An 8,657-nucleotide genomic window follows, 5' to 3' on the forward strand; every position below is an offset into this window, starting at 1 on the left:
ACATATTGTACGCTTAGATTATTGGCTCTCTAATAATACTCTTTTTAAAATATAATAATAAATTTTTTTAATATTTTAATATATTTAATATATTAAAAATATAAAAAAAAATTAATTTTTATAATAATTTTTATAAAAGATCTTATAATATGTTTAACTTCTGTCAGCTAAGACACAAGTTAGCAAAACCCTTAACTAAATTAGTTCTTATACGCAACTTCGATTTTAATTTGTTTGTCTATCATGTAATATGACATAAATGCTCAACCAAATGAAATTGAAATGCAAATCCGGTTTACATATGCAAATTTATTTAAATTAGAAAGTTTAAAGTTAGTTATGCAATTGATACAACTAGTAGCAAGTTAGTTACAAGCGGTAGGTTGTTAGTTATTTATGCAATTTTCTTGGAAGATAAGTAATTTTGATGTGTATATAAGTAGCATAGCTTAACGTGTAAAGTTAGTGATTTACCACTATTTTTCAACTAAGAGAATCAACAAGATTTCTCTCAACTTTCTGACTCTTTATCTCCAACTCTTAAAAAATAGAATAGCTTCAAAATTAATATGCGGATCTTGGTAGATTTTTGGCTAGCAATGCAAGCAGCAATAATTAAGGTGGAGAGTGGACTCCAATCTCCACGGGTCAAAGTCTGCCTTGTCATGTTAAATACCCTCGATATATATAGTCCAAGTCTCGAAGACTAATACACCAAGTAATAACTCACACAACCACCTTTGAGCTACAATAATGGTTCTAGAATTTGCCTTTCATGTCTTGTTAATACTGGGTTCTACACATATTCTGGCATCTGCACAGTACGAAGATACATATACTCGTATAGCACAACCTAACTGCAATTCCACATGTGGAAATGTTGAAATTCCTTTCCATTTGGAATGAATGAACCGAATTGCTATGCAGACCAGTGGTTCGAAATAGAATGCCGGAAGCATACACCTTACCTGAAATCTGTAGGGGTGGAGGTCTCATCAATTGATGTATCACAAGGCACCATTAAAATCATGCATCCAATTCACCGTTGGAACTGTAAACTCCAACACACCGCCACGAATACTGAGCAAAAAGTGGTTAACCTGAGAGGAAGCCCCTTCGTGTATTCGCAGGAAAGCAACAAGTTTATGTCAGTTGGATGCAATAAAATCTCTTTCTTGGTGTCCAACGGAACGCAAGTTAACGGTTGCGTTTCAGTTTGCGACGACAACGAGGACGTGGTGGAGGGCACTGAGATCAGAAATTGCAACGGCCAATACTGCTGTGTGACCTCCTTGCCTTTGTATCTCTCGGAATTTAACGTCACAACACAGAGTTTAAGGAATAACAACAATAATCATGCCAGCAATGATGATGAGTGCAGTAGCTATGCGTTGATTGTGGAATCTGCCCATTACCGTTTGAATTCGATGACAGATCTTCGGGTTTTGAAGAAAGTTGGGGTGGTGCTTGAATGGGAGATTCATAACTCATCCATAACACTCCCTCGCTCAGGTTACTGCGTCAACACTAACATTACATCTGCAAAGAACAATCACTCAGGTCGGAGATGTTACTGCCGCGGATACTCCGATGGCAATCCCTACATCGAAGGAGGCTGCAGCCACGTCGACGGTATGCTTCCTTTCTCACCGATAATCAATATTTTGGCAGTGATTCGAATTAGCAAGAGTAAATCATTAAAAAGGTATATATAAAAGTTTTGGATCCAGGAAAAATTCAAAGTTTCCTATGACCCTCTTTTCTCAAGCGTTTAATTTTCCCTAGTAAATAGATTTACAAAAATGATATATGCACCCTAAAATCAATAAAAAGAAAATATAGGTAAACAATACGTATTGTGAATGATGTAAATAATGATTAAAAAAAATATAATTAAAATTAATATTCAGATTTTTAATTAATTAAATAATTAATAACAGATTTTAAAATTTGAAAAATTAAGATTAACATTTAAATACATTTATACTATGAATGCTTACTCCTAATTTTACTATAATCGCCGTTTTTTCCTTCCACGTCCATGAACAACGTTATCGTCGTTGCCAGACACAGCCAGGGAGACGTAGAACACCACCACCGTTGCCGCATTGTTGTCCTTCACTGCCGTGTCAACTTCTCTATAACTGTTAGTTGAACACTACTACACTACGTTCGATAACAACCGCGCCGGACTGATGAGCTTCTATCAGGACGGCTCCATGCTCATTGTCGAAGGTTAGAAAATCCAGAGCGCCCAGAACATCGTCGCCAAGCTAAGCTCACCTCTCTCTGCCTTTTAACCAATGCCTTCACTCCATCACTATCATTGACTGTCAGCCCTCCTCCGCCGCCAGCGGCATGCTTGTCTTCATCAGCGGCAGCCTCCAGCTCGCTAGCTAGCAACACGCCCTCAAGTTCAGCATCCCACTCTCTATCATTCCCATTCCACTTTTTTTCTCTCTGATTACTTTGATGAGTTCCGTCCTTTCGTTGGCCGTCTCCCTGAGTTCAAGTTTTGTTATTCAATTAACGTAACGTCAACTCAGAATTATTATTTTAGTAGGCATGCGGATGGTTATTTTAATTCTGATGTAGATAGTTATTTGATTGGGTTGAGTTTAGTTATATATAATTAAAATATATTAGACGTTCAATTTATTAGATATGCGGATGATTATTTTTATCTTTAAGTAGATGGTTATTTTCACTAGGAGTGAGTGACACCGGTGACTACTGTTTGTGGCAAGCCAAGCAGCAACGATGAGGAGGAGCCAACGGCGACGACAGAAGATTTGGGAAAAAAGTTGGTGCTTTGGTAAATTAGGGTATAATAAATTATTAAAATTTTTTTAATTATTGAATGAGATTTTTTTGTTAAATAATTTAGGTGGAGTGTTTTTTTTTATAATTTTATTGGGCCAAATCTCTAGTCTGTTGTTCACGTTGTTCAGATTTTTTATTGTCTAACTAGCGAAAATTAAGGATTTTGTTAGGTAGACAATGATTTTTCAATGTGAATAATAGGCTCTAGAATTGACCTAATAAAATAAAAAAATATTCCACCCCAAATTAACTCCTAAACCTTATCATTATGATAATCATATGCACATCTAGTGATGAATTGAACATCGAGTCATTATTAATTGTGCATGATTAAATCGAATAAAAAAAATAATTATCTAATTAAAAATAATAAACATAATCATCTGTATACCTATTGAATTAAACATCTATATATCTATTGTTCATATTATTTAATATTTTTATTATCTACCTATACTTTTTCATAATTAAAATTAGTTATTATGTATTTATATATATTTAATTATTTTAATATATATTTTATATTTTAACATATATTTTAAATTAATAACTGATTTTAATAGTTATATTTTTTGTTGATATATTTAACTTCATATTTTACGTTTCAGATGGATACGATTTAAAAGATGGGTCAAAAAGAGCAATCATAGGTAGGTATTTATTAATATTAGAGTAATTATACATGATAAATAAAATTTATTATTTTTTTAATATTTGATCAACTTTAAATGCTAATAAATTTAAAATTTTAATAATATAAAAATAAGATATTAACTCAAAATATTAACTAATAATATTAATAAAAAATACTAATCCTTACTATTTCTCCTAATATTATTGAAGATATTATGTAATCAAGATTCTCTAAAAATAAAAAAGTTAGTAATATAATAAAATAAATAGTTAATAATTCTTCATTAAAATAATAAAATAATATTTTTAAAAAATTATAAATTTAACCATAAATAAATATTTATTTTATTATTTTACTAACCTTAGCTTTTCACTTTAAAAATCTAAATTTCATATAATATATGCTACATCTACTTCTACTTTACAATTTATAAAAAGGAATTGTTAATTTCAAAAATTAAACTCATAACTTTTTAGTTTTAGCGTGTAACATGTTAATAATCTTATCTTAACTAAGATCAAATTCTGCCCTTTGCTTATTCTAAATATGGACGGTTGATTTTATTTGTTTTGGAAATAAAATGACCTTACCTTTGATTATAAAAAAAAAAAAATCCTTTTCTTAAAAAGGTGAATTTGGGCGACATCAATAATTAATAAAAAATATTATTTGTACACTAAAATTAACTACCAATATATTTATATATAAATATATGAATGATTTAATTTATTTTTAATGTATATATTTATATTCTAGCATGTATTTTAGATTGGTGGCTAAGTGTTTAAAATTTAAAATAGCCATTAGTAGAATAATAATTTCTGTTAACATAGGGATTAGTGGTCACTGTACTTTGTAACCAATAAATAGTTAACTCAAGGAAAAAAAGAAAAATCAACAAATTAAATATATATGTTCTAATAAGTAAATAACAATTTTTATAATTTTTTAAATTTTATTTGCATTATTTTTCTATAATAATTTTATTAGTTGAACGAGAGATGACAAAAAAAGAAATTAAGAAAAAAAATTTTAAAAATGTTTTCCAAACTAACATGATCTTAGTTATATGTATAATTAAAATAAGACATATTATGTTATAATAAAAAATACTCATATTTATTATTACAATCACATTTTATATAGTATTTGATTTGTTATCTTATAACTTGGTTTTTATTATGCATTATGAGTTAGTTATAACTCGGCATTAATCATTATTTATTCTTTATTTGTAACCAACAACTTCATTATCGACTTAATGACTATACGGTCATAACATCAATATCATTCATCAATTTTATGCCTATAAAAAGCATCAGTTTTTATATCTCAATAGACCACAATATATGATAAGTTCTATTTTCATGTCTTATATTCTATATTTATAAAATTATTATAAACAAAACACATGATAAATTCTATTTCATGTTTTATATTCTATATTCATAGAATTATTATAAGGACATACACCTGATAAGTTCTATTTCATGTACGTCTAATATTTTATATTAATAAAATTATTATATACCTCTTAAAAAATAATTATTCTATTACAACGAGTTTAATTTAAGGTTTAATTATTCTGTTAGTCCCTATAGTTTTGCGAAATTTTTAATTAAGTCCCTATACTTTTTTTTCGTTTTAATTGGTCTTTACACCAATTTTTTTTCAATTAGGTCCCTCTTAACAGTAATTGGTTTAATTATATAAGGACTCAATTAAAAAAAAATTAGTACAGAAACCTAAATAAAAGGAAAAAAAGGATAAGACCCAATTAAAAATAAAATTTAGTACAAAGATTCAATTAAAAAAAAAAAGTATAAGGATTTAATTGAAAATTTCGCAAAACTATAAAACCAACAAAATAGTTAAATCTTAATTTAATTATTCTATGCTAAGTTTGCTTATCTGTTGCTCGATTATTTAGTTTAAAATTTATATAAATGAGTATATATAAATATACATAAATACATAATAATTAATTTTGTAACCATTTTTTTATATATAATATTTTAACCATTTAAATATATTCTTTTGATTTTGTTTACCGCTGCTGTCATTTGACCTATTCTTTTTATTCGTTTGGAATTTGCACCTGTACATATATATATTGATTGAGGAGTGTTAGGAGGTCAATAAATTTTGTAATGAGTTATAATCATTAATTAGTTATTAATAATATTTTTAATGGTGTGAAATTTTATTTAATAATAAAAATTATTTATTTTTTTATGACTAAGTACTAATTAAATTTTAATAAAATGTTGACCCTGACTTTCTCATACTGATAACCAAGGAATCCACAGGCAATATCCAAGTATATGTTGACGTGAGAAATGCTGGGAGTCAGTATTTTTTATTGATATTATTTAATATTTTAGATTAATATTTTATTATGTATTATTAAACTTTAATTTAAATTTATTATTTAATATCCAAAGTTTTAAAAAAAATAATTTTGTTAGCTAAGTATTGAGTAAAAATTACTGGCGCATGCAACTTATTTCTTTTTTTTTTTCTTTTGGTGAGTCGGACAAAGTACGTAATATCTTATATTCTTATATACTAATGTGTCAAATTTGTTAGGTGTTTTCTCGAGTGTTGAATCTGTCATTTTACTACTCGTTGTTTCATGGCCGGTTTATGAAGTTGTAAGGAGAAGAATAGTAAAGAACCGCATGGGAAAAAACTACAAAAAGAATGGAGGTGTGCTGCGAGAAAAAAGGATATCTTCGGGGGAAGTTAATGTTGACAAAGTTAAACATTTTACCTTAAAGGAGTTAGAGAAGGCCACTGATAACTTCAACATGAACAGAGTCCTCGGTAAGGGAGGGCAAGGCACCGTCTACAAATGAATGCTTGTAGATGGAAACATTGTTGCTGTCAAAAAGTTCAGGGTCCAAGGGAACGTGGAGGAATTTATCAATGAATTTGTGATCCTTTCACAAATTAACCATAGAAATGTGGTTAAGTTGTTAGGATGTTGTTTGGAGAAGGAAATTCCTTTGCTTGTTTATGAGTTCATTCCAAATGGCAATCTTTATGAATATTTGCATGGCCAAAATGAGGACTTGCCAATGACTTGGGATATGCGTTTGAGAATTACATCTGAGATTGCAGGAGCTTTGTTTTACTTACATTCAGCTGCTTCTCAACCAATTTATCACAGAGACGTGAAGTCAACAAATATTTTGTTGGATGGAAAGTACAGAGCAAAAGTAGCTGACTTTGGAACTTCTAGAATGATCTCTATCGAAGATACTCATCTAACCACTGTAGTTCAAGGGACTTTTGGATATTTGGATCCTGAATACTTCCATACTAGCCAATTGACAGAAAAGAGTGATGTTTACAGTTTTGGAGTAGTTCTTCTTGAACTTTTGACAGGACAAAAGCCGTTGTCCTCCTTAAGACCCGACGAAGCCAAAAGTTTAGCTTCCTATTTTGTTCTTTTCATGGAGAAAGATCGTATGTTTGACATAATCGATGATAGGGTGATAAAAGAAGGGGAGAAAGAGCACATAATTACTGTTGCGAATCTTGCACATAGATGCTTAGAGCTCAATGAGAAAAGTAGGCCAACTATGAAAGAAGTCGCAAGAGAATTAGATGAGATCTGGAAATTGGAAAGGAAGTCTAATAATGCACTACAAAATCATCATGAAGAAATTGAGCATCCTGCAATTGAATATCACCATCCATGGTTTGCAGATTCTGCTCCTGATATATGTCCAAGCAACATAACACTCATTTCAGAGGCAGAGGTTATGCATATTCTTACCCAGTAATTGATAAATTTTCTTAAGTTGCCGTTCATATTTATGGAACATAAGTTATTATGATTGAAGATATGAACTCAAGATAATTGTATTTCTGTGTATTTGGTGGAAGAACGAACTCAGTCTTTCAATATTGTTACTTTGGAACATGGAACCTTTGCATAATAAAAAAAATTACAGTTGTATAGTTATTCAGTTGTATTTGTATCTCTTTCAAGTAAAATAAATTTCCGCATAATGCCTTTTGGCTGTATCAACCTGGAATTAAGTTGTTAAATAATATATTCTTCTTCTTTATTATAGTTGTTTTATAATTAATTAACCATATTGACACAGGATTTGGTGTAATAGTCGATTTTTTTTTGGTAAAATATATTTTATTGTTCACCGTAATTTTCAACTCAATATAGACTAATATATAAAAGTGGACCATATATTGATAAAATTAATAGCCAAATTTTCTCAATAGCACCATATATAGAAGTGGACCAGTCAACATACTCAGCCCACTCTGAAACTTATACGCAATAAATAAATTTAGAGATTGTGCAAAAAAAATAAATTTGGAGGGCCCTATTATATATAAGTCAATAAGTGGATACTCCCTAATGATATTTTCACATAAAAATAATATTTTGAATCATTAAATGAATTAATATAATTGACTAAATATATTTAATTAATTATTTAAAAATTCACAATATCATCTTTATATAAAGATATTATCATGTCAATATTCTTTTATATATAAATGGAATGATAATTCAAACTTTAAAGTGAGCGAGCGTGTTGAAAATAATAACCAATAATAATCCAACAACAAATCATTTTCAAACCCATTCGCCGTAACACAACTTGTTGCAACATTGACCAGTTTTCTAAAACCTCAAAGACCCCGTGTTACACGAAGCAAATATAAGAAAAATCGACGAAGATAAGATAGAAATTAAATGCACCTCTACCTCAGAAAGCGAAAGAGAAGGAGAAATAACACAATAATGTTGTTGCAAGTTGCATTTCATATCATGATATTAATATGTTTCATACATACTCCTGCGGAATCTGCAGCGCCAATCACAATTTCACCACACTGTAATTCAACAACGTGCGGATCCGTATCGACCCCTTACCCGTTTGGAATGAATGATCCCACATACCATGCAGGGAAGGGTTTCGAAATACAATGCAACATAACTAACTTGAACGGCAACCTCAAAGCCTCAAAAAGAGCACGAGTGATAAGTGCAGCTTTGCGGTGATTGCGGAAGACGCAGCTTGGATCTGCCTCGTAACTACAAACATATTCTATTACTTTAAAATTACTTTTTAACTAATTTCTCCAAACATATTGTAATTTTTCAAATGAGAATACACCAATAAACCATTATTAAAACGATACATAGTCAATGTCTAAATCA

The 8,657-nt window shown here is 29.7% G+C and overlaps 1 pseudogene; it reads left to right on the forward strand.

The window, feature by feature from the left end:
• Nucleotides 1-753: 753 nt before the first annotated feature.
• On the forward strand, nt 754-7,352 carry LOC130974611 (wall-associated receptor kinase-like 22; annotated as a pseudogene).
• The last annotated feature ends 1,305 nt before the right edge of the window (nt 7,353-8,657 follow it).

The sequence above is a fragment of the Arachis stenosperma genome, chromosome 4 (assembly GCF_014773155.1).
Source record: "Arachis stenosperma cultivar V10309 chromosome 4, arast.V10309.gnm1.PFL2, whole genome shotgun sequence".
NCBI classification, from domain to species: Eukaryota; Viridiplantae; Streptophyta; class Magnoliopsida; order Fabales; family Fabaceae; genus Arachis; species Arachis stenosperma.